At 35.9% G+C, this 25,671-nt stretch overlaps 2 long non-coding RNA genes across 2 annotated transcripts; one reads left to right on the top strand and one right to left on the bottom strand.

Moving 5' to 3' along the window:
* The first annotated feature begins 12,368 nt into the window (after positions 1-12,368).
* Positions 12,369-14,107, top strand: LOC128920430 (uncharacterized). The gene is made up of 5 exons (XR_008470502.1): positions 12,369-12,685; positions 12,811-12,867; positions 12,929-12,995; positions 13,244-13,812; positions 13,887-14,107. It is a non-coding gene; the product is annotated as an uncharacterized LOC128920430 (long non-coding RNA).
* A 10,127-nt stretch (positions 14,108-24,234) lies between these two features.
* Positions 24,235-25,431, bottom strand: LOC128920309 (uncharacterized). Its single transcript, XR_008470407.1, has 2 exons — positions 24,894-25,431; positions 24,235-24,818 (listed from the first exon to the last, which is right to left on the bottom strand). It is a non-coding gene; the product is annotated as an uncharacterized LOC128920309 (long non-coding RNA).
* Positions 25,432-25,671: the final 240 nt, after the last annotated feature.

Raw genomic sequence — 25,671 nt, 5'->3', positions numbered from 1 at the left:
CAAAACAAGTAGCCTTTTCCTCATCACTTCGAGCCCAATTTCCACCCAAGTCTCGTATAGGCATGTTGGAGTCGACTGGTGGCTTCATGGACTTTTGGGCTTTCCTTAGTGAATTTTGCTTGCTTGAGTTTGGACACAGCTTCTTTATATATATTTCATTGTTGAATTCTTCCTCGCGTTTAAGCGCTTTTTTTAATTTGTGTACAGCAGATTTCAACTGAAGCTGAGTGGAAGGGGAGCGATTTATCTGCCATTCTCGTCTAGCACGTCTTTTTTTATTTACAAGCTGTTCTATTTCTCTATTGCTGATTTTTCTGAGACTAAGAGGCTTATAATTTTTCTTTGGTGTTGCCAAGACCGCTGCGTTAATAATTATATCATTGAGTTACCTTATACTTTCGTCAATATCTCCTTCTGTATTTATTTTGTATTCAATATTAATGTTAGCCTCACGTATTTTTTGTATTTTAGCCAGTTCGTTTTGTGAGATGTTAGGCCCACTTTCTTTTCAACAAATATGGGTTGTTAACATAACTTTATTAGTATAGGAGGGTGATCAGAAGATAGGTCAGTACCTGTATCTACTGTTATTTGCGATTTATCTATATTTTTGATCACAGCAAAATCAATTAAATCTGGTATTTTTTTACGATCACTAGGCCAATATGTTGGCTTACACGGAGATATTATTAGCGTTCCAAAAAAGTCTTTAAATTCACTCTCTGTAATTTTAAAACGAGGTGGACAGTATATAGCTGTCAGGTTTAAGTATCGGCAACGATTTTTTATATATATTGATGTAGCTTGTAACTGCGCTGTAGCATGAGATTGTAATGCGTGGTGGCGTAGTCGTTTTCTAACTAACACTACTGTTCCACCATGTGTCTTTCCATCTGGGTGATTTATAACATAGAGTCTATACCCCGGTATAAAGAAATTGTTTTTATTCGTAAGATGGGTTTCTGACAATAGCATTACATTTATATTATTTTAATTCAGAAATCGAATAAGCTCCAATTTATGTTGGTTAACACCGTTAGCATTCCATATACAAATGTTAAGTACGCTCATTTTTTACTTTAAAAAGTTTGCAACATTTGATTTTGTGCTTTGATTACCTCTTTAATCATATTTTGCATAGCACACATAAAATATGTCATACATTGAATAAGTTTTAAATCATTGTTTCAATGCTTACATTTGGTTGGTTTTGGGGCAATTGCATTTGTGTTGTGTTGCCTTTCACCACATTTGCCTAGCTCCCTTGTGTAGCATTATTTTTAAGAATACATTGATTTGAAATATGGACAGGGTTTTCAATAATTTCGTTTGAAGGAATATTTAGCATTTTTAAGTCTTTGTATACCGGACAACCCCTATAGTTTGCAGTGTGATTTCCACCACAATTACTACATTTTTATTTAAATCCTCTTTTTTACGAATACATTTTGATGTAGGATGCAGATCACCACACACCACACAGACACTGCGTAGAGTGCAATATGCTTTCGTGTGCCCATACTCTTGGCAGTTGGTGCATTGTAGAAGAAATAGTCCTTCTTTTATGTGGTTTGTCGACGGTAATTCTGCGATGGAGCAAATATTTTAACTTGTAAATTGGATGTGTTTAATTTTTCTTTATATATATATATATTTGGCGTAGGAACCGCTTTAAGCGATTTTAGCCGAAACCACCAGAGCGCGCCACTCATTCCTCCTTTTTGCTTTTTGGCGCCAACTGGAAACACCAAGTGAAGCCAGGTCACTTTGCACTTGGTCTTTCCACCGGAGTGGAGGTCGTCCTCTTCCGCGGCTTCCTCCAGCGGGTACTGCATCGAACACTTTCAGATCTGGAGTGTTTTCTTCCATCCGTACAACATGACCTAGCCAGCGTAGCCGCTGTCTTTTTATTCGCTGAACTATATCAATGTCGTCGTATAAATCGTACAGCTCATCGTTCCATCGTCTGCGGTATTCGCCGTTGCCAATGTTTAGGGGACCATAAATCTTGCGCAAAACCTTTCTCTCCAAGAGTCGTCTCATCGGATGTTGTCATCGTCCACGCTTCAGCGCCATACATCAGGACGGGAATAATGAGCGACTTATAGAGTTTGATTTTGGTTCGTCGAGAGAGGACTTTACTTTTCAATTGCCTACTCAGTCCAAAGTAGCACCTGTTGGCAAGAGTGATTCTGCGTTGGATTTCAAGGCTGACATTGTTGGTGTTGTTAATGCTGTTTCCCAAATAAACGAAATTATCTACAACTTCAAAGTTATGACTGTCAACAGTGACGTGGGAGCCAAGACGCGAGTGCGCTGACTGTTTGTTTGATGACAGGAGATATTTCGTCTTGTCCTCATTCACCACCAGACCCATACGCTTCGCTTCTTTATCCAGTCTAGAAAACGCAGAACAAACGGCGCGGTTGTTGCTTCCGATGATATCAATATCATCGGCATACGCCAGGAGCTGTACACTCTTGTAGAAGATTGTACCCTCTCTATTTAGTTCTGCAGCTCGTATTATTTTTTCCAGCAATAGATTGAAGAAGTCGCACGATAGTGAGTCACCCTGTCTGAAGCCTCGTTTGGTATCGAACGGCTCGGAGAGGTCCTTCCCGATCCTGACGGAGCTTTTGGTGTTGCTCAACGTCAGCTTACATAGCCGTATTAGTTTTGCAGGGATGCCAAATTCGGACATCGCGGCATAAAGGCAGCTCCTTTTCGTGCTATCGAAGGCAGCTTTAAAATCGATAAAAAGATGGTGAGTATCGATTCTCTGTGTTTGTTTTCATTGGGGAGATTTTTTTTATGTGGTGGGTCCCAAGGCCTACGCACAACCGCAGAAGCGGGCTTCGCCTTCTCACTTTAGCTCGCCTCCAAACGGATGTCTGTTAGCTACCCAGGGGATACTTGGTCTAAAACCGGAAGTCGTGAGCTGCTTGAGTCATATGCAAAAGAATCGTTCCTGGCCATTCCCAAGTGAATGGCAATCGGAAACTTTCCTCACTTGCGTGAACTTCTACATATGACCCCATCCCCCCTTTTCTTTAGTTGTTCATTATTTGGCATCAGTTCTATTTTGAACATGGGTTGTGGGACTTTATTTCTGTTAAAAATATTTACTGCTGATTTAATTCTAAAACCACCTTCTTCCAGAACTTCTTTAACTTCGTTAGAGTCTACCGAAGACTCTATACCTTTTATGACTACCACTAGGCCTTTAGAGCTCTTCAATTGGTACGAGTAATAATTCTTATTATTATTTGACTAGCACACACACGTTTTTGTGGCTAAGGTATACATTAAATTAAATTGGTCTAATCTTGGCTTCGGCGACGATATTGATTACTCGAGGTTGATTTATGTTTCGCAGCATGATGACAACTCACACTTCTTTTAATTGCAAAGTGAGTGGTGATAGTACAGGCAATTTTAAATAGTTTGGGATAATTGACTACGTCATGGTTTGTAGCTGTGTCAACTCTCTTGGACCGAAATTCTAAATTGTCGCATTAAGATCATCGACATATTTTTTTTACCAACAATATAGGTCATTCAATCAGTCATTTATGGTTATCATATTGAGGTTTCATGTCAGGAAAACTTCTCTTTCGAGTCAATGAAGTGACAGAAATCTGTTGGAAATGCTATTAATCCATCGAGGTGTCAACTGCCAACTGCTTCTACATTCGCAATTTGATATTGTTGCAAAAACACTCATGTGTTAGTTTTTAGTTCTTGAATATTTAAAAAATTTTCGTTATAGCGCTATTTCTGGAAATTTTGCCGACAGGTGTTTCGTTCATTTGCAATTTAGGAGTAATTTCAAGGCCGAATTGGTTCTGGAATTACATCAGCCCTCATATACTATATATGATGATTTTCTATTGGACTTTATGCCGAATATATCAAATGGTGTGTTCTTCTTCTTCAATTGGTAATACCAAGTGAAGACAGGTCCTTCTCCACCTGGTCCTTCCATCGGAGTCTACCTCTTCCTCGGCTTCCACCAGCGGGTACTGCATCGAAAACTATATTAAAATATTAAATAAAAATACTTTAAAAAAGCAACAATGACAACATTCAAAATATTATTTTTTTGTTTTCTCTTTTTATAATTTTTTTGTCAACTCGAATAAAATTCTCTTCAATATAAAATTATCTTCCTCGAAATTTTTCCATATTTACTCACTTTCTAATCTTTTTCTATAATCGCAGTATGATATTGTTGGAAAAATACTCGTATATTATTTGTTAATTGGCGATTCTTTATGTGTCGCCACAAATTAAATGATTTTAGGCATGTGATTAGTTTGTCAGCAACACTTGTTCCAGGAATAGTCTGGCGAAAATCACCTGCCAACAGAATCATGGCTTCACCAATAATATTTCGCGTAAATCTTTTAAAGTCCTGTGCAGTACCTCCAGCGACTTGAATATCTGAAAAATCTTCTTTATAGCTATTTTTTTTGGCGATTTTGCAGACTTGTGTTTCGTTGATTTGCAATTTAGGAGTAATCTGCCTACTAATTAACAGGTGCCAAGTTGCCCCTATTCCCATTATAACTGGGCGTTGAAAATTAGTGAAAACGGTTCAGGAATTACCTGAACCCTCATGTACTATATATGCTGATTTGCCTTTCCCTACTTGTTACAAATTGTTTTGGGCTATCGACACAGCCTTATACAATTGAACAATGATAAAAAATATTTTAACAAAGCAACAATGACAACTTTCAAAATATTATTTTTAGTTTTTTTGTTTTTTTTTATATAATTTTGTTGTCAATTCAAATAAAATCATCTTCTTGTTATCTTCCTCACAATTTTTCGATATACATATACTTACTTTCTAATCCTTCCCTGTCCTTCCATAAATATTTCAAAACTAAAATTAGCCAGATCGGTTTGGCCCTTCTTGACTTTTTTCGAGACTAAAGGTCCAGACCCAATGCTGGCTGGCTTTACTTGCTTCCGTTGACTTTGCGTACTTTGAATGCTTGTATGACCAAATGGGCGCTTTGAACGCTTTCAAAATAATGTCACACTCACTATTGCCACACACTTAAACTTGCTAATATTTTCATGTTAAATGTTATGTTATTATAAACTCTTTGTAAATTTATACAGATGTACATACATTTATCAAATATTTTAAATATTCTACATTTTAACTATTTGTACTGGCAAACGCATATGTGATAAATATTTGTGTGCCAATGTAGCATCAAAAAAATTACTGAAATTGGTACATTTCACCCAAACTGGTAACCCTAGTTACAATATCAAATGTCAAAAGCGCCAGAAGCGCTGGCAAATAGAGCATAGATCTATTCGGAACTTCAAGCGCTTGAAGCAAAGCTCCATTTGGTCTCTTTGCATATGCTCTAGTATAGTTCTATTCAGTTTTGACAGTTCTCACAGCAAAGCAAGTAAAGCCAGCCTTCACGATACAAATTGTTTGTATAGGTGATTAGAAAATTGTGGATTTAAGACTTTTTCAAGCAATTTTTCTAATTTTTCTCTCCGTAAGAACCATCCCGGTACCTCTAAAAACATTCTAAACAAAGAAAATCGGTTCAGCGGTTCTCGAGTTATGCGCTTAGCAACACATTTTGCGATTCATTTTTATATTATAGATTATTATCAAGCGACAATTTTATTTTAATTCCGCACACGACCATTCAGTGGGAAGCCGATATGAAACATCGATGTTTTCGTCAAAAAGCATCGATGTCACTTTCAACGATGTTTTTTGTCGATGCTTTATATAAAAATTTGACTTCACACATTCACACTTTTTCGGGTATTAACTCGAAACCCTCTATTTGGATACGCTTTATTACATTGGAATTCAGTTTTTGTAAAATACGGAGATTATGATTTACTTTTACAATTTAATTCTGGCGTATGCTACTGCGTTAGATCAGAGATTCAAATTATTGCATTTTAAAGATGCTATGGCTAAAAGAAATCCTTTTTTTTGTTTCATAAAAAATTCAAAGAATCGCGCTGAATCAACGGAATCTTCGGATGAGTGTGAAACAGAGTACTCGTTTGATATTTGGAACCAGAATAAATATTTGGTCCACCAAAAGGTGAAATGTTGGCTGTCAAATTTATCTAAAATTACAGGGACGGAAGGTTGAAGAGAAAGTGTATATCGGCTGTTACCCCTACCAATCAGAAGTCAATAGAGTTTGGATTGACATGAATACTGTGCTTCCGGAGTTGTATAAATAGGCTTAGTAATATTTACACATTGTGGCCACTTCAGTGCCGAGTAAACGACTGTTTTCTGAACCCAGGGCAACTATCACGCAGAAGTAAAATCGAAAAGAAACGACAGTGAAAAAACTTCCCATGTCGTTGTTTTGAAATTCTGTTATTTATTGAGAAAAAACTTTAACAGACTTATAATGCTAAGTGAAATAAAATATATCAACTTAAGACGTACTACATTTCATTTATTTATGCTTCTGCTTCTGTATCCCTTAGCTTTTCACACAATAAGAAGAATTGAGTAAGCGAATAATAGTAGCAGTTTAAAATTTGTTGATAACAAGAATATAACTATTTATATTGCACAGCCATATGCGCGAATCGATTCGTTTTGTAAGACGACCAGTGAGTCCTAGTTTTGCTTCAAATTAAAAAATAAAACAATCAAGATTTTGATTCCATTTTAATCCAAGTGCATTAGTGATCTACGATGATTATACTACCACTTTGTTAATTTAAACTTTCCGAATTCTGACAGTTGTGTTACCTCTTGCCTTATCAATGAGAGTTCGGTTAGACTGTCAGCACCACACAGTAAGTTGTCTACGTAAAATGATGACTTCACGATCTTTGCTCCAATTGGAAATTGTTATGAATGCTGCTCAGCTAGGTACAACAAACTCCGTTTAGCAACCTATGGTGCGGCAGCCATTACAAACGTTACATTATTTAGTTGGTAGGTGTGAATATCTTTAGTCGGTGAACTCCAGAATGTACTGTGCATTAATACTTGTCGATACATCTTGATTATGTCCGGAGTAAGTGCAAACCTATTGAATCGAAAACGAAGAAGAGGAATAAAAAGTTCGCATTGGATTGTAGGATCAACCATCTGAATATCGTTTAATGATTTTTGGGATGTAGTTCGACAGGAGGCGTCAAATACAACTCGAAGCTTTGTTGTTGTACTTTGTGGTTTAAAAACACAATGATGTGGTATAAAATAACGTGGTTCTATGAGATTTGAATTCTTCACTATGCTCATATGGCCCAGGCTCTCGTAGTCGTTCATAAATCCAAAGTAATGTGCTGCCAAATGTGGTGATTTGGCTAGTCGACGTTCTTGTGCATTGAATCGTTGTTCAGAGGTAATTTGACAACTATTTTGCCGTAAGATCTTCTTGATACGGTTGCATTGTATAAATGTTCGCAAATCTGTTGTTCAAGCCTCTGGGATGGTAGCAAGATCGTTCACATATATTGTTACTACCGGTCTTATAGCGTCCCGAACAGATCCAGCCTAAGAACCAAGTTGGATTTGATCTGCAGATACTATAGTATTTTTAATATTATATGTTGAAAGGTTGATTTCAGGATCTGGTTGATAAGCGATGTGCGATGTGATACAAAATGTTAATGGAAGTTCGAAACCGGTGACTTGGGGCTTGATGTTAGTTGAGGTTTTGAATTTAGTGTTGTTTGATGACAAATTCATGCTTTGAATTTCTAAATTTTGTTTGTTTCTATGCAGCAGCAACTTTTGAGAAAAATCATCTGTTATGAAATTGACTTACGAGCAGAAATCTAGCAGTGCTGAACCCACCACATAAAAAAATCTCCCCAATGAAAACAAACACCGAGCCTCGGATGAGAAACCCCCCTTTTGATGACGACCCCTGCAAACGTACTAAGGATCATGATTTGAGGGCATGCACCTGGAATGTCCGGACTCTTAATTGGGAAGGTGCCTCTGCCCAGCTGGTTGATGTCCTCATACAACTAAAGGCTGACATCACCGCCGTCCAAGAAGTGCGATGGACGGGACAAGGACGGAAGAAGGTGGGTCCTTGTGACATCTACTACAGCGGCCATATAATGGAGCGCAAATTCGGTGTTGGATTTGTGGTGGGAGAGAGACTACGTCGCCGAGTCCTGGCATTCACCCCGGTGGATGAACGTCTTGCCACAATCCGCATCAAAGCGAGGTTCTTCAACATATCGCTGATTTGCGCCCACGCCCCAACGTAAGAGAAGGACGATGTGACCAAAGATGCTTTCTATGAGCGCCTAGAACGCACCTAGGAACGCTGCCCCCGCCACGATGTCAAAATCGTGCTTGGCGATTTTAACGCCAGGGTGGGTAAAGAAGGTGTCTTTGGCACAACAGTCGAAAATTCAGCCTCCATGACGAAACATCGCCAAACGGCCTGAGGCTGATCGACTTCGCTGGGGCCCGAAATATGGTTGTCTGTAGTACCAGATTCCAGCATAAAAAAATTCATCAAGCAACGTGGCTGTCCCCTGATCGAAACACGCGCAATCAAATCGATCACGTTGTGATAGACGAAAGACATGTCTCCAGTGTTTTAGACGTGCGTACGCTTCGAGGACCAAACATTGACTCGGACCATTATCTAGTAGCAGCAAAGATACGCACTCGCCTCTGTGCAGCAAAGAACGCCCGTCAACAAACACAAGGAAGGTTCGACGTCGAAAAGCTGCAATCACAACCGACAGCCGAACGATTTTCTACTCGACTTGCACTCCTGCTCTCTGAGAGCACTCATCAGCATCTCGATATAAGGGAGCTGTGGAACGGCATCTCAAACTCATTGCATACCGTTGCAGCCGAAACAATTGGTCTCCGGCAACGCCAAAAAACCAGTTGGTACGATGAGAATTGTCGTTCCGCAGTGGAGAGAAAACAGACTGCCTACCTCGCAACGTTGCAAACGACCACAACACGTGCGGGATGGGATAGATACCGAGAGTTAAAGAGGGAAGCGAGACGCATCTGCAGACAAAAAAAGAAAGAGGCAGAAATGCGTGAGTACGAAGAGCTTGAGAAGCTGGAGACAGAGGTAATGCTCGAAAATTTTATGAAAAGATGAGGCGATTAACAGAAGGTTTCAAGACCGGAGCATTATCATGTAGGGACCGAGAAGGTAATCTGGTAACGGATGTCCAGAGCACACTGGGATTATTGAGGGAACACTTCTCCGACCTGCTCAATGGCAGTGAAAGTACAACACCAGGAGATGGCGAACCCGATTCCCCAATCGATGACGATGGAATAGATGTTCCATTACCCGACCATGAAGAAATTCGAATAGCAATTACCCGCTTGAAGAACAACAAAGCGGCGGGGGCCGATGGATTACCGGCCGAGCTATTCAAATACGGCGGCGAAGAACTGATAAGGTGCATGCATCAGCTTCTTAGTAGAATATGGTCGGAAGAAAGCATGCCTGACGATGTAATCTTAGTGTGCTCTGCCCAATCCATAAGAAGGGAGACCCCACAATCTGCGCCAACTACCGTGGTATAAGTCTCCTCAATATCGCATATAAGGTTTTGTCGAGCGTATTGTGTGAAAGACTAAAGCCCACCGTCAACGAACTGATTGGACCTTATCAGTGTGGCTTTAGACCTGGAAAATCCACAATGGACCAGATATTCACCATGCGTCAAATCTTGGAAAAGACCCGAGAGAGAAGAATCGATACTCACCAGCTTTTTATCGATTTTAAAGCTGCCTTCGATAGCACGAAAAGGAGCTGCCTTTATGCCGCGATGTCTGAATTTGGTATCCCTGCAAAACTAATACGGCTATGTAAGCTGACGTTGAGCAACACCAAAAGCTCCGTCAGGATCGGGAAGGACCTCTCCGAGCCGTTCGATACCAAACGAGGCTTCAGACAGGGTGACTCACTATCGTGCGACTTCTTCAATCTATTGCTGGAAAAAATAATACGAGCTGCAGAACTAAATAGAGAGGGTACAATCTTCTACAAGAGTGTACAGCTCCTGGCGTATGCCGATGATATTGATATCATCGGAAGCAACAACTGCGCCGTTTGTTCTGCGTTTTCCAGACTAGATAAAGAAGCGAAGCGTATGGGTCTGGTGGTGAATGAGGACAAGACGAAATATCTCCTGTCATCAAACAAACAGTCAGCGCACTCGCGTCTTAGCTCCCACGTCACTGTTGACAGTCATAACTGTGAAGTTGTAGATAATTTCGTTTATCTGGGAACCAGCATTAACAACACCAACAATGTCAGCCTTGAAATCCAACGCAGAATCACTCTTGCCAACAGGTGCTACTTTGGACTGAGTAGGCAATTGAAAAGTAAAGTCCTCTCTCGAAGAACCAAAATCAAACTCTATAAGTCGCTCATTATTCCCGTCCTGATGTATGGCGCTGAAGCGTGGACGATGACAACATCCGATGAGACGACTCTTGGGGTTTTCGAGAGAAAGGTTTTGCGCAAGATTTATGGTCCTCTAAACATTGGCAACGGCGAAAACCGCAGACGATGGAACGATGAGCTGTACGATTTATACGACGACATTGACATAGTTCAGCGAATAAAAAGACAGCGGCTACGCTGGCTAGGTCATGTTGTACGGATGGAAGAAAACACTCCAGCTCTGAAAGTATTCGATGCAGTACTGGAGGAAGCCGCGGAAGAGGACGACCTCCACTCCGGTGGAAAGACCAAGTGCAAAGTGACCTGGCTTCACTTGGTGTTTCCAGTTGGCGCCAAAAAGCAAAAAGGAGGAATGAGTGGCGCGCTCTGGTGGATTCGGCTATAATCGCTTAAAGCGGTTCCTACGCCAAATATATATATATGTGCATGTTGAATTAGTGCGTATTAAGATGTACATACATATGTACATATGTATGTATGTACAAGAATGCATCTGTTGCAATGTGTCCAAAATATTTATTTAGAATAATTTTTATTTTGATGTTAAAAAGTTGTTTATTTTTTGCTTAGTTATTACAAGCATTAAGCTCTGTAGATATATATATATATTTGCTGCATTGGTCTATATATATATATATATATATATATATATTCTATATATATATATATACGTTTGTTTTTTAGCATTACTTATATTTTCATTATCCATTTCAGATCTTGAAAACACAAAGGCGTTAGGCGTCATTTGGTAATACCAAGTGAAGACAGGTCCTTCTCCACCTGGTCCTTCCATCAGAGTGGAGCTGAGGCACTTTCGTCCATTCGAACAACATGACCAATCCCGCGTAGCCGCTGTCTTTTTATTCGCTGAACTATGTCAATATCGTATAGCTCGTACAGCTCATCGTCTGCGGTATTCGCCGTTGCCAATGTTCTGAGGACCATAAATCTTCCTCTCGAAAACTCCTAGTGTCGTCTCATCTGATGTTGACATCGTCCAAGCTTCTGCACCATAAAGCAGGACGGGAATGATGAGCGACTTGTAGAGTTTGATTTTTGCTCATTGAGCGAGGACTTTACTTTTCAATTGACTACTCAGACCATAAACACAAATACTTTGTACAAATGGAGGATTACAATAGCTACAACTTTTCTTAGGTTGGTACTACGAATACAAATATATTCATATTTTCTAATCGTTAATAACAATTTCTATTTCTAATATTTTTCAGGCATGATAAACAAGACAACAACAAATCCCATCGGACATTTAGATTAGCAGTTGCACAACCTCTTTCCGACGAGCTGAACCTTTTTATGATGTACATATGGGATAGGAGTGTGTGGAATTGACATCAAACCATATTGGTTCATTAGTTTGGTTGGATCCTTACAGGATAGTTATAAGGAAATCGTTCGCGTTTAGTTCTAATTTATTCATTTGCTAATTCATAATTTATATGTAAAATATTATTAAATTATACAAATGAATGTTCGAATACTTATAACATTCGTAATAGTAATGGAATTTTATTTGAATTGTGCAACTACAACTACAAAAAATAAAAATTTAATAAATAATACTAACTTTATTTTTAAAATATATAAATTTTTTCAATGTATAAATATAAATGTATAAAAAATCAATGTATAAATAGCTGCAAAAACATTTGTAAAAAGTTCACTTTGTACTGAAATGCTAATATTTAAAAATTAATCTATAATGATTATTAAAAATTTAAAATATTACACAATACTACTTTATAAATGTAAATACATGATACAATTATAATAATTATGGCTGATTAAAAAAAAACTACTACAGGGGGCTCTGCTAACCACAGAGTGACATATGCCTTTCCATAACAAAGAAAAATTAGAGCAGAAAGACATATGCAGCATTGGCACCAAAATCAATGAGAGTGAGCGAGCAAGATAATCACACCGATATGGCGAAAAAGAGGAGAAATGGTAACTTTTTTCCTGCTGCTAGAACAAAAGAGACCAAAATAATAATACAAGCTTTCTTTACCGGTAACCAATATTCCATAAGATAAGTAACTCTACTCGTCTTGCAGGGATACACATTGCTAACATTTTGTAGATAAGTGGCAATCTCGGTAGTTAGAGTAGCAAAATTAAATAATCCCAATTTTTGTATGTGTAAGAGAGAGATACAATGAACCGTTCAAAAATCGCCGCCATGGCCGCTGTTCATTTCAAAATAAAATTTTTAGTGAATGGATGTAAGTGCGTTTTAAATATTTCTTTTATTTTGTTAAGTGTTAATGGATATTTTTCGAATTTATAAATGCATTTATTTGTGTTGTTTTTGTTATTAGTTTTTATAATTAAAATAATTTCATTCCAGTTATACGTGTGTGCACAGCAAAGGGAGAGCAAGGAGGTGACGGTGGAATTGGTGGAGGTATGTTTCATATATTTTTAATACATACATAATAAAAATTAGTAATTTTGAAAAATTTCAGGTTTTTGGATTTAGCATTGGTGCAATATAGTATAACAACAACGCAGAAAACCATGGAAAATAACATGGTAAATATAAATGCGTATATGTGCATGTTGAGTTAGTGCGTATTAAGATGTACATACATATGTACATATGAATGTATGTACAAGAATGCATCTGTTGCATTGTTTCCAAAATTTTTATTTTGATGTTAAAAAGTTGTTTATTTTTTGTTTAGTTATTACAAGCATTAAGCTATGTATATATATATATATATATATATCTACATACGTTTGTTTTTTAGCATTACTTATATTTTCATTATACATTTCAGATAGTGAAAACACAAATCTTCTTCTGCTTACGCGGTTATAGCCGAGTCCACAACAGCGCGCCACGCATCTCTTCTTTTGGCAGTTTGGCGCCAATTGGTAATACCCAGTGAAGACAGGTCCTTCTCCACCTGGTCTTTCCATCCTCTTCCTCGGCTTCCACCAGCGGGTACTGCATCGAAAACTTTCAGAGCTGGGGCTCTTTCGTCCATTCGAAGAACATGACCCAGCCAGCGTAGCCGCTGATTTTTTATTTGCTGGACTATGCCTATGTTGTCGAACAACGTATACAGCTCATCATTTCATATTTTGCGGTATTCGCCGTTGCCAATGTTGAAGGGACCATAAATCTTCCGCAAAACATTTCTCTCGAAAACTCCTAGTGCCGTCTCATCGGATGTTGACATCGTCCACGCTTCTGCACCATAAAGTAGGACGGGAATGATGAGAGACTTGTAAAGTTTAGTTTTTGCTCATCGAGAGAGGACTTTACTTTTCAATTGCCTACTCAGACCATAAACACAAATACTTTGCACAAATGGAGGATTACAATAGCTACAACTTTTCTTAGGTTTGTACTACGAATACAAATATATTCATATTTTCTAATCGTTAATAACAACTTCTATTTCTAATATTTTTCAGGCATGATAAACAAGACAACAACAAATCCCATCGGTCATTTAGATTAGCAGTATGATGTACATAGGGGATAGGATTGTCTGGAATTGACATCAAACAATATTGGTTCATTAGGTTCGTTGGATCCTTACATGATAGTTATAAGGAAATCGTTCGCGTTTAGTATTAATTTATTCATTTGCTAATTCATAATTTATATGTATACAATTCTAATTTATAAATGTAAATACATGATACAATTATAATAAATAAATACAAATAAAACAATTTAAATTTTTCATTTTTAAATGGAAAAGTAGGTGACCTATAGAATGAAGATCAATGGAGACCAATGAACCAAATTTAAGTAACGATGACCCAAAGATTAAAGGGTTACCCTGAAAATGATAAATCGAACAGTCTCCACAGATAGATGGCTGATTAAAAAAAAACTACTACAGGAGGCTCTGCTAACCACAGTGTGACATATGCCTTTCCAAAACAAAGAAAAATTAGAACAGAAAGACATATGCAGCATTGGCACCAAAATCAATGAGAGAGAGCGAGCAAGATAATCACACCGACATGCCGTAAAAGAGGAGAAATGGTAACTTTTTTCCTGCTGCTAGAACAAAAGAGACCAAAATAATAATACAAGCTTTCTTTACCGGTAACCAATATTCCATAAGATAAGTAACTCTACTCGTCTTGCAGGCCATCTTCACACTTTTTCGGGTATTAACTCGAAACCCTCTATTTGGATACGCTTTATTACATTGGAATTAAATTTTTGTAAAATACGGAGATTATGATTTATTTATACAATTTAATTCTGGCGTATGCTACTGCGTTAGATCAGAGATTCAAATTACTGCATTTTAAAGATGCTATGGCTAAAATAAATCCTGTTTCATAAAGAATTCAAAGAATCGCGCTGATACAGCGGAATCTTCGGATGAGTGTGAAACAGAATACTCGTTTGATATTTGGAACCAGAATAAACATTTGGTCCACCAAAAAGTGAAATGTAAGCTGTCAAATTTATCTACAATTACAGAGACGGAATGTTGAAGAGAAAGTGTATCTCGGCAATCCCCCCTAGCAATCAGAAGTCAATAGAGTTTGCGTTGACATGAATACTGTGTTTCCGGAGTTGTATAAATAGGCTTATTAATATTTACACATTGTGGCCACCTAGTGCCGAGTAAACGACCGTTTTCTAAACCCAGGGCAACTATCACGCAGAAGTAAAATCGAAAAGAAATGACAGTGAAAAAACTTTCCATGTCGTTGTTTTGAAATTCTGTTATTTATTGAGAAAAAACTTTAACAGACTTATAATGCTAAGTGAAATAAAATGTATCAACTTAAGACGTACTACATTTCATTTATTTATGCTTCTGCTTCTGTATCCCTTAGCTTTTCACACTAAATTTAAAATATGTTAAAAAAGTTCAAAAATACATCGAGGTTTCAATGTATCCATGTTTTAATGGTCGATGTTTTTGATTTCGATGGGTTTTGAAGAAACATCGGTACGTCGAACCATCGATATTTCATTTCACGATGTTTGCATCCCTAGGAGCCGACCGCGCGAGTGATATTAACCCCCTTCCCGTACCTCCGTGCCCGAGTGAAGCCTACAACTCTACAACGCATAGTTAGCCACCGAGCGACTTTTAAAAATGTTTAACTCGTGATATCTTTTGAATGGAATGTCAGAATCTAATAATTCAAAAAGTTATATAATGGTTTTGAAGCGATCTTCAATATTTATATTTAATAAATCATTTATTTCGATAAGGATTAATACTAAGGTACAAATAAAGTGCCTTTTTAAGTAGTGGTATTTTAATTAATTTTTTTTATATAAAATAGTATATTGTGAAAAAACTATAATAGTTAGAGATATGATGTCGCGACGTTTGTAGATAATGATAAGTTCTACAAAATTGTAGTACATCACTTTGTTATATCTTCAATCGTTTTCGCAGCATTCGCGATTAAAGAAAGTTTTTTTGGATTTTTTTTAGATTATCAGAGTTTTGGTAAGGAACCCTATTTTTTTTAAACTAAATATAGCCTATGTCACTCAGGGATAGTATAGCTTTCCAACGGTGAAAGAATTTTTCAAATCGGTGAAGTAGTTTCGGAGCCAATTCGAGACAAACAAACAAAAAAACAAACCTTTCCTCTTTATAATATTAGTATAGATAGTATAGATAAGGAAAGGCTAAGTTCGGGTCCTACCGAACATTTTATACTCTCGCAATTTATTGATGTAATTTTATTAAGATAACACACAATTTGACCTATATATCCGGCATAAAGTCCTATAGAAAATCATCGTATATAGTATATGAGGACTGAGATAAAAAAAAGATATCGATGATCTTAATGCGACAATTTAGAATTTCGGTCCAAGAGAGTTGACACAGCTACAAACCAGGATGACGTAGTCAATTATCCCAAACTATTTAAAATTGCCTATACTATCATCATGCTGCGTAACATAAATCAACCTCGAGTAATCAATATCTTCGCCGAAGCCAAGATTGGACCAAATTAATTTAATGTATACCTTAGCCACAAAAACGTGTGGCCGGTTGTGCTAATGTATTATAAAGTGAACGAATCAAAAGATTTCAAAATTGGGTTATATGGGAAGTAGACGTAGTTGTGTACCGATTTCGCTCATATTCCACCCGTGTCATCAGGGTATCAAGAAAGTATTATATACCGAATTTCATTGAAATCGGTCGAATAGTTCTTGAGATATGGTTTTAGACCCATAAGTGGGCGACGCCACGCCCATTTTCCATTTTGTAAAAAAATCTCAGTGCAGCTTCCTTCTGCCATTTCTTATGTAAAATTTGGTGTTTCTGACGTTTTTCGTTAGTGAGTTAACGCAATTTTACTCATTTTCAATCTAACCTTTGTACAATTCGGAAATCACTTGGAAATATTCACGAATATTCGCTTAGAAAAACTTACGTATGATCATTTGCAAAAGCACAATTTAAATTGAAAAGTATGAAAAAAGAGTAAAACGGACAGAAAAAGAACGGTACTTTGATTCAATAGTAGTTGTAATAAAATCCGATGTAGAAAATGAAGTGTTGAGGAGACTGATATACCCTCTTTGACATTATTTATTTTTGGGTTATAACTTTTTTCTGCATTGGCGGCCGCGCTTCAAAATAATAACCCTGGTCGAGCCATCCCCGGGCGTTATCAAAGGAAAGGTAATACCGAAAGATTTTGCATTAGTCATAACACCATTATGGTTTATGTATTTGAGGTATAATCCTTTTATTTTCTGTTTATTTTTATTCTTTTAATTTTTGCAAGATATCTCATGTGGCAGCACTGATTACTTGTCAACCTGCAACACCTTTTGTTATTATTGAAACGAAGATTTGTGTAAAATGTTATTTACAGCTATTTTCGTGCTAATTTTTATAAAATAAATATGCATAAACAATGTGGTGAAGTGTAAGAGTAAAATAAGTGCATAATATTAATAAAATATTCAGTATATATTGTGAAAATTCAAGATGAAAATTGCACTCTTTTCAAATTTAAGTGCGAATATCTCGAAAACTATAAGAACTATAAGAACATCCTCTCCAACGATACCCATTTTATTACCAAAAGCCTGGGATAGTATACTAAAGCCGAACCTTCCTATTCCGAAACTGGACCAATTTTTATTAAATTCTGTTTGTATATTGGAAAGGTCTGAATTTCATACAAATTGCCTTTCAAGACTCGAAGTCTCCCTAACTCGAAGTTCTTTTATGGATTATGGTGATTCGAGTTAGGGAAGTTCAACTGTAATAGTAGTAATAAGATAAATAAGATAATAAGCAACGGGATTCAATATTAGCTGTATACGATTGGCAAAGCGTTGGAGAATAACCAATAGAATACAATATCTAGATGTTCAAACAAACACGAAGCACTTGCGGTGCAACACTGCGCTAAAATGTCCTTTTAATCATGGGCAATAATGTTTTTTGGTAGAAAAACTTTAATCTGAAATTTTGCTTACCACTTCATTTCTATGTTCGTTCAGATATCGCGTTTTTTTAATCAATCATTATGTATATACAGTTTAATATATTAAAAAATATACATATATTTGTATAGTCCTTTTTGACAATAATTGTCCTTTAGCCATTTTTACCATTACGAATGACATAAATAGGTTAACAAAAGTTAGTAGCACTAACGCAAGCGGCGGTAGAATTTTTAACAAGGTATCCTTGACTGATGATACCAAAATGGTCACTGAAAATGTTCACCAACGATACAATCACACATGTTGACGGATATGCCATATACAAAATGTACAAAGTGTTCAATGAAAATTTCACTAACACCTCTAAGAAATACCGATAATGGCGGACAATGAAACACACACAAAATAAAATTTGCAATGGCTGCAAAACATGCCGCACCAAAACCGATTTCAGGTCTTACATGACCCACGAATAGGACGTTGCACTTCAATCTCTCATCAGACTTACAGAAGAAAACATAAAAGAGGACATAATAATTGGGTGTGGCGTGAAACACACTCGTCCACAAACAGAAGAAGTGAGTCGCGTTTACTATTCATTCTAAATAGCAATTTATTGAAATACGTGCGATCGGCCTACTTTTATATTTCAAAATCTGGCAACCATATAATGTTATCAACTGTCGCTTTGAAGACAGCGTCCTGAACATTTTGAAGACGGCAGAGACATATCAAACAGCAATTTCATTGTTGCCGTACTAAAACCTTTTAATCCAATAAAATTTACATATTTATAATAATAATATAGTAATAAACCCAAACGATTACCCTACTCCCGCCCAACCGACGCGTGGGGCGCAGTCCGCATACGAGCGGAATTTGCCGAGTCTAGAAAGGCAAGAGATTTTTAAGCGTCCAGTTCTCAAACTGCTCAGCTACAGAAAGAAACATTTCAACAGCTGAGATTTAAAAATTTATAAAAACAAAAAGTTAAAAATTTCTGAATATTACTTATTAAGAGAAGACAAAATAGTTTTTTTGATGCTAAATATTGAGTCAGATGGATCAAATGTGCTGGAATGAGAATTAAAATCCTGACATATTCGGCGGAATGGTTGGTTTAACTCAAAATTTGTTCTAGAAGATTTTAGAAGTAATGGTCTAAACTGCCTAGATGAACGCAATGGGGCATTACACTTACAGCCCTATTCTATGCACTTGATTTCTGTCCAATTATATTGAATTGAATTGAAAAATGTATTTGAATTATTCTATAACGTACGTTTTCACATGCAATTCAATATTTGTTGCAAAATAGTTAATAATTTAACTTCAATTTCAGAATAAATTATTCCCTCTTGGTCTAAACGTGAAGTTTCTGAGAGTGCGCAAATATTCCATGTTCCGAATATGGCCCTATTTTTCATGGATAATATCGTTATTTGGATGAGTGTTTGTTTTAACAGAGCCTTCTTCATTGTGGCTTCGTTAATAAGTTTGGTTTACGATTGACCGGTTTATCAGCTTATCTATTCGATTCTGATATCGAGATATCGACTGAAGCCTCCCAGACCTGATGCAAAGTATTTGGTTTGATTTCACAATGCTATTTATTATATATAGATGATAAGGTTAGACTGTCTTTACTCGATCGCCAAAGCTTCTTTAGCCTCCCTAGCCAAACAGGGAGTGCCACGCGCATTGAATACTATATAATAGAATACATATGCATAGGTCTTTTGTAATAGATTTAAAATTTTGATTTAGTTCGTTCTTATGTTTAGCTTCAGAAAAGTTCCTTGGGGACTACCATATATAGAAAACAATTTCGCCAAAGTTACCCTCACTATCTTCATTTTTTATACAAAAAAGGGAAAACTAAACTTCTTAATATTAAAACGGCTCAATAACGCGAGCCATCATCATGTTCATATTTTTCCTCTTTGTATAGAAATAACGACAAAAAATATATCCATTGCAAAAAATTCACTTTCACAACTATCCACAGCAAGATATTTTATTTGTCAAGAGCATTTTACTTCTTAACAACTTATAAAGAAAAAAGCTTTTTGTTTTAAACAAAGAATACGAAATGCTTAATTAATTTCAATTTTTTACAAATTAGAAATATGTTGAATTTGTAAAGTGCACAGAATAGGGCTGTTAATATCAGACAAAAGGAATGAACTACAAACTAAACCATTCAGAAGTAAGTGGCCTAAAGCAAAAAGTAAAAATTGTTTTTGAACGGACTCAAGCTTATCAGAATGGGATTGATAGCTAGGATTCCATACCACAGAACCATACTCCAATGTAGGCCTTACCAATGTTGTAAAAAAAATTTTAGTAATATACGGATCACTAAATTCTTTAGACCAACTTTTAACAAAGCTAAGAGAACCTTTAGCTTTTAAGACAATTGAATTTGCATGAGAATTAAATTTTAGTTTAGGGTCCATAGTAACTCCTAAATCAACAAAGCTAATTTTGCTCTTAACTGAAGTTATTTATTACATAGGGAGAAGGATCAACAGTTCTACGGGTAAAGCACATCGTTTTACATTTTTTAAGATTCAGTGGCATATCATTTTTGTGACACCAAGTAACTAAATTATTTAAATCCGATTGCAGCTCAGTCCTTTCGTTATGAGAAGTATAAGATTTAAAAAGTTTTACATCATCCGCATATAATAAAATTTCTGAATACTTAATTACGGAAGGTATATCATTGATGAACAACAAGAACGGAATCGGGCCGAGATGACTACCCTGTGGAACCTCTGAAGTGACACTAATTGAATCGGATAATGTATTATTAAATAAAACTTGATGTTTTCTATTAGTAAGATATGAGGATACCCATTCAAGAATTCTTGGTTGAAAAAAAGTAGATCCAGTTTTTGCGAAATAATTGAGTGGTTTACTTTATCGAATGCTTTACTAAAGTCTGTATATATAACATCAGTATTCTTATTATCCCTAAAACCCATTGACACATGGTAGATTTCCCTTTACAAAATCCATGCTGAGAAAATGAAATTAAAGGAGAGATTAAGAAAGTTATTTGGTCAGTGACAATAGCTTCAAAAAGTTTGGGTATAGCTTACATTTTAGCTATCCCCCTATAGTTCTCAACAGATGATCTAACTCCACTTTTATGCAAAGGTATTATAAAAGAGTTTTTCCACATTGCGGAAAAATACATTGTTTAAGAGATAGGTTGAAAAGCTTAGTTAAGGGCAGATAGATATATTTTGCACAATTTTTAAGGAAGCTTGAGGGAATCATATATCGGGGCCACATTTAAACGAATTTTTTAACGTAACTAAATAATTTAAGAAATCTGTTTCAGTTTAATTACAGTACTCGGACATAACACTTAGGGGAGGCACATTCAATGGGGAGTTTACACAATAATTGGATTTGAAGAAATCTGCAAACATATTAGAAATAATATAATTGTCACATGACATTGTTGATTTATATTTCATCGCGGACGGAAAATTAGATATCATACGTTTGGAGTTAACGAAACCATAAAACAATTTCGGATTACGAATAATATTATTTTTTTCTTTGATTATGTAGTTTTTATAACATTTTTTGTTAAGTTCCGCAAACTGTCGACGCAATTTAGAATATTTTATATAGTCAACAAGAGCTCCGGTTTTTTATAAAGTTTAAAAGCTCGAGCTTTTTTATTTTTTAATTTACATAGCTCATTCGAATACCATAAATTTGAACTTTTTCTTTTGGTAATAAAAAATTTCGGAACAAATCTTTCAAAAATATTAAAAATTGTTTCATTAAAATGTGATACATTTAATTAAGTTAATTTGGTTAAGACCCATCTCAGACATTTCTTCCAAAAACTCATCACGGGTAATGCAATCGTCAACAGATTTCCAAGATACACACGGTAAATTGAAATCGCCTAGCACAATTATGTAATCAGTTTCCTTAGCAATTGAAAAAACATTATTTAGCATGCTGCATATATACAGATAAGTCCTATTGAGGCGGTATATGAGATAAAGTTAAGTAAATAGAACATTTATTAATACAAATTCGCATGCACTTAAATTCAATTATGGCCGCATGAGGAACTTCTACTTCTTCAGATGAAATTGAAGAATGCACAGCAAATAGTACAACAAACTCAGAGTTAATAGGAGGCGGATCCTGAATAGTTTTCCTCTTAAGGTTATCGGTAATTATTTTCGGAGGATTATGCACTTTTGAAGAGGAAGGCTTCTTTCCTTGAGGGCAAGGAGATGAGAGATTAATAAGGTCTATTTTCACAGGTGATATACTTTTTACGGACAAAGTGGCAGGTTCTTCATTAGACGGACGTTTACGTTTTACACTTTTTACTTCAAAGTGTAATTTTTTGTGCAAAAAATTTATAACTAAACGAAATTATTTATTTAAAAACATCAATTGATATTACAAATGATATGTCACAAGTTTTTTACGCTTCTACTGGCAAAGCAACGTCCTACTTGTCAAAACTTTGAATAATTTTATATTTCACATATTAGTGGCAGCTCTACACTGGCAATTGTCGTCGGCAAAATAAGAACAGCGACAACTTTAATTTTTAACAGATGTCGCTCGTCGCTTGTCGTCGTCTATGTGTTCAGCACTTGAGGCAATATAAAAGAGCAGCATGCAAGGCTCAATAAGACTCTTTTTAAAGAACCTCCGACCTCGTCTGCGGAAGAGACTCTAGAGATACTTATTATATCAAAACTTAATAAGGCCTACGATAAATCTTCAAGTTACATATTTATAAATTCTCTAACTGTAATTACGTAGAAAAGTATTCATCAATTTACATACTTTTAAATTGGTAAAGGAATGTTGAATCTTGAAATTACATATTTGTAAAATCAGCGAAAAGTCTTCAAATCTTCAAATTAGATGTTTTTAAATAAAAAATATAATAAATTAAGAGTGGAACTCCATGAAACAATGTCGATCATTGTTGATACATAGAAATATGCCGCATGAAATGCACTTAAAACGTACACCAATCGTAGCGCCCTTCTTTAGGGGCCATCCATAAATTACGTCACACGAATTTAAGGACTTTTTAACCCCTCCCCCCCTCCTTGTCACAAGTTGTCACATTTTGAACTGACCCCCCCCCTGACGTGACGTCACCCATTTTCCCATTTTAATGGATTTATCATAAAATAAAAAAACAGGTTATTCTATTGATTTTTATATTTATTGTATAATCTTTAATAAAATCAACATTTAGTTAAATATTAAAGTACAGAGACAACGGATGACTAGTCAAGAAATAATAGATACTAAATTATGCTAATTAAAAATACAAAACTTAATCATCTTGTGTCCATGGACTTTTGACCCACTCCTTTATATCATTTATTATTGGTAAACTCCTTTATATCATTTATTCAGGCACTTCATTTTCGTTCTGAATTTGGATGTCAGGAACAGCTTTCGCATCAACATCTTCTTCTTCCATAAACCATCGTCATCATTCATTAAACAGATAATCTGTCGGGCACGTCTAACCGCAATTCTTTGAGGACGAATTTTCGTGATAGGTAACAGCTCTTGTTTTTTATGTGATTGTTTGTGTTGATTGGTGGCTTTATATGAAGAAAAATATAGGCCACATATGCTACATGATCTTTTAAATAAGTTTGACTCGACACTATGGCAATAACTATCATATGGAACTTGTTTAGATGGGATGATGCTTGGAGATTTAATAATATCTGTAGTAATAATGGAGCAAACTTAGCGTCGTTGTCATCACTCCCTGTGACTCCATAACCTTCTGATGTCTGTTTAATTAACACAGGTGGTGGGAATAATCCTTCTTTTAATAATTTCCAAAGACTAGAACGTCTTACACCGCAACATGCAATAGTTTCACATTTAACTATTTGTAATAAATATTGTGACTCACGTACATGTTTAGCATACCAAGTTGCATTATTTTTCAACATCATAGCTTGTTCAATATCCAGTCCAGTAATAGTTGGTGCAACATATTCAGCAACGACTGGAAAATTATCAATGACTAACTTGCTCCAAATCTCAGCCAACACATTGCCCGCACTTGTGAAGTTTCGTTTTTCTAGATCTAAGTCAGTAGTTCGATTAATTTAATAGTACACCAGTAAGTGATCGGCGTGGTACAGAGCAGTCAGTCGTCTAGCACCCAAGAGCGCAGCAGAGCGGGAAACGATATTGCCCTAAATTTTGAAATGTGATGTCACAAAGCTTCAAGGTGTGACGACGTAATTTATGTATGGCCCCTTACGACAACGCATAAATTCGTTTCTGTTAGAAATGCCACATGATTTCTCGTACACTTACTACTTTCGGTGTCTGAGGTTCCATTTTGTTTTCTTTTGCAATGGTTCATCTTTATTCTCTAATTGATATTCTTTTCGCTGTACTTTACCCATGAGTTGCATGGTTTAAGATCGACCAAATGCCTTCAAATGCCATTTTTTTGGTGCGAATAGAAATTCTATAGTATGATATATATCTGTACGCTAACTCAACTCCTTCTATGCATTGAATCTAATACACATTTTACGCACTTTATCCCATTGTCTAGCGGATTACTCCTCCCATGCATTGAATCTAATATACATTTAACCCACTTTATCCCATTGTCTAGCGGATTGGAGAGGAAGGGATGCATCCGATGTTGAGGCTATTAATACGGAACGGTTATCCATCCACTTGACTACACAAATTTTGACATCTTAACATATTCTTCGTAGCTTTCCCTTTCTTTTTTAGTAGTGTTTTGTCACTTAATAACTTTGGGGCAAGTTCATTAGGCACTCTGGTCAGTTTTATCGTATCTGTCTCAAATACGCCTTCATCTTACACAAATATTCATATAAATACATACTAGTAAACCCGGGCACGCTTTGCTGTGAATAATTTATATACATATATACATATATTTATATATATTTTTTTATTTTTTAATACATTTAAATTATTACCTAGGAATATAGTTATAAAATGTATAGTTTGTATTAAAATTCATATATTTATATGATATTCGTCCTGTCCTTGTCAAAATATTAGAGGATATTGAAGTGTGTCAAATGAGCGATGTAGATCTGAAATAATGCTGAGAGTATTGTCCTGCTGTGTGATTTTTATTGATCGATTTTCAACAGGATCGCCAACCATTACGTCACACAAAAAACACTTGCTCAAACAAATTTTTTTCCACAAAAACAAATTCAAATTTAAAAAAATACAATCAACTACACGTATATAAACAAACACCTGCCGCAATGTAAAAATTTTCAAAAGCCAGCTATGATATGCACCCACAAACCAACAAATGAGAAAATATACATACAATCGTAAATATATTCAAACACTTGCGGTAATGTAAAAATATACAAAGCCAACTACAGAAAAAGTATACACGTACTGACAAATTTTATCTACACACAATAGAACATATATTGAAAATGAAATATTTTTATGAAAAAAACACACATATATACACACACGTATAAATGTATATACAAATGCATAAATATGTATCCAAAAGCGCTAGAAAACTAAGACAAACCACAAACTAACGTACAAATATTCAAATTACTGTACTCACATCCAAATAATATAAACTTCAAACAACGCATTTTCATTTAATGTTTTTAGCAAGTGGCAGCTTTTGTTATGACAGCCTAAATCCATGAAAATTTAGATATAAATGTAGCGCCATCTATTGTAACATAGCGCACTTAGCGCCACCAACTGGTG

This window comes from Zeugodacus cucurbitae, chromosome 3 (genome assembly GCF_028554725.1).
Source record: "Zeugodacus cucurbitae isolate PBARC_wt_2022May chromosome 3, idZeuCucr1.2, whole genome shotgun sequence".
Taxonomy (NCBI): Eukaryota; Metazoa; Arthropoda; class Insecta; order Diptera; family Tephritidae; genus Zeugodacus; species Zeugodacus cucurbitae.
This window is presented reverse-complemented; position numbering and strand designations above follow the sequence as displayed.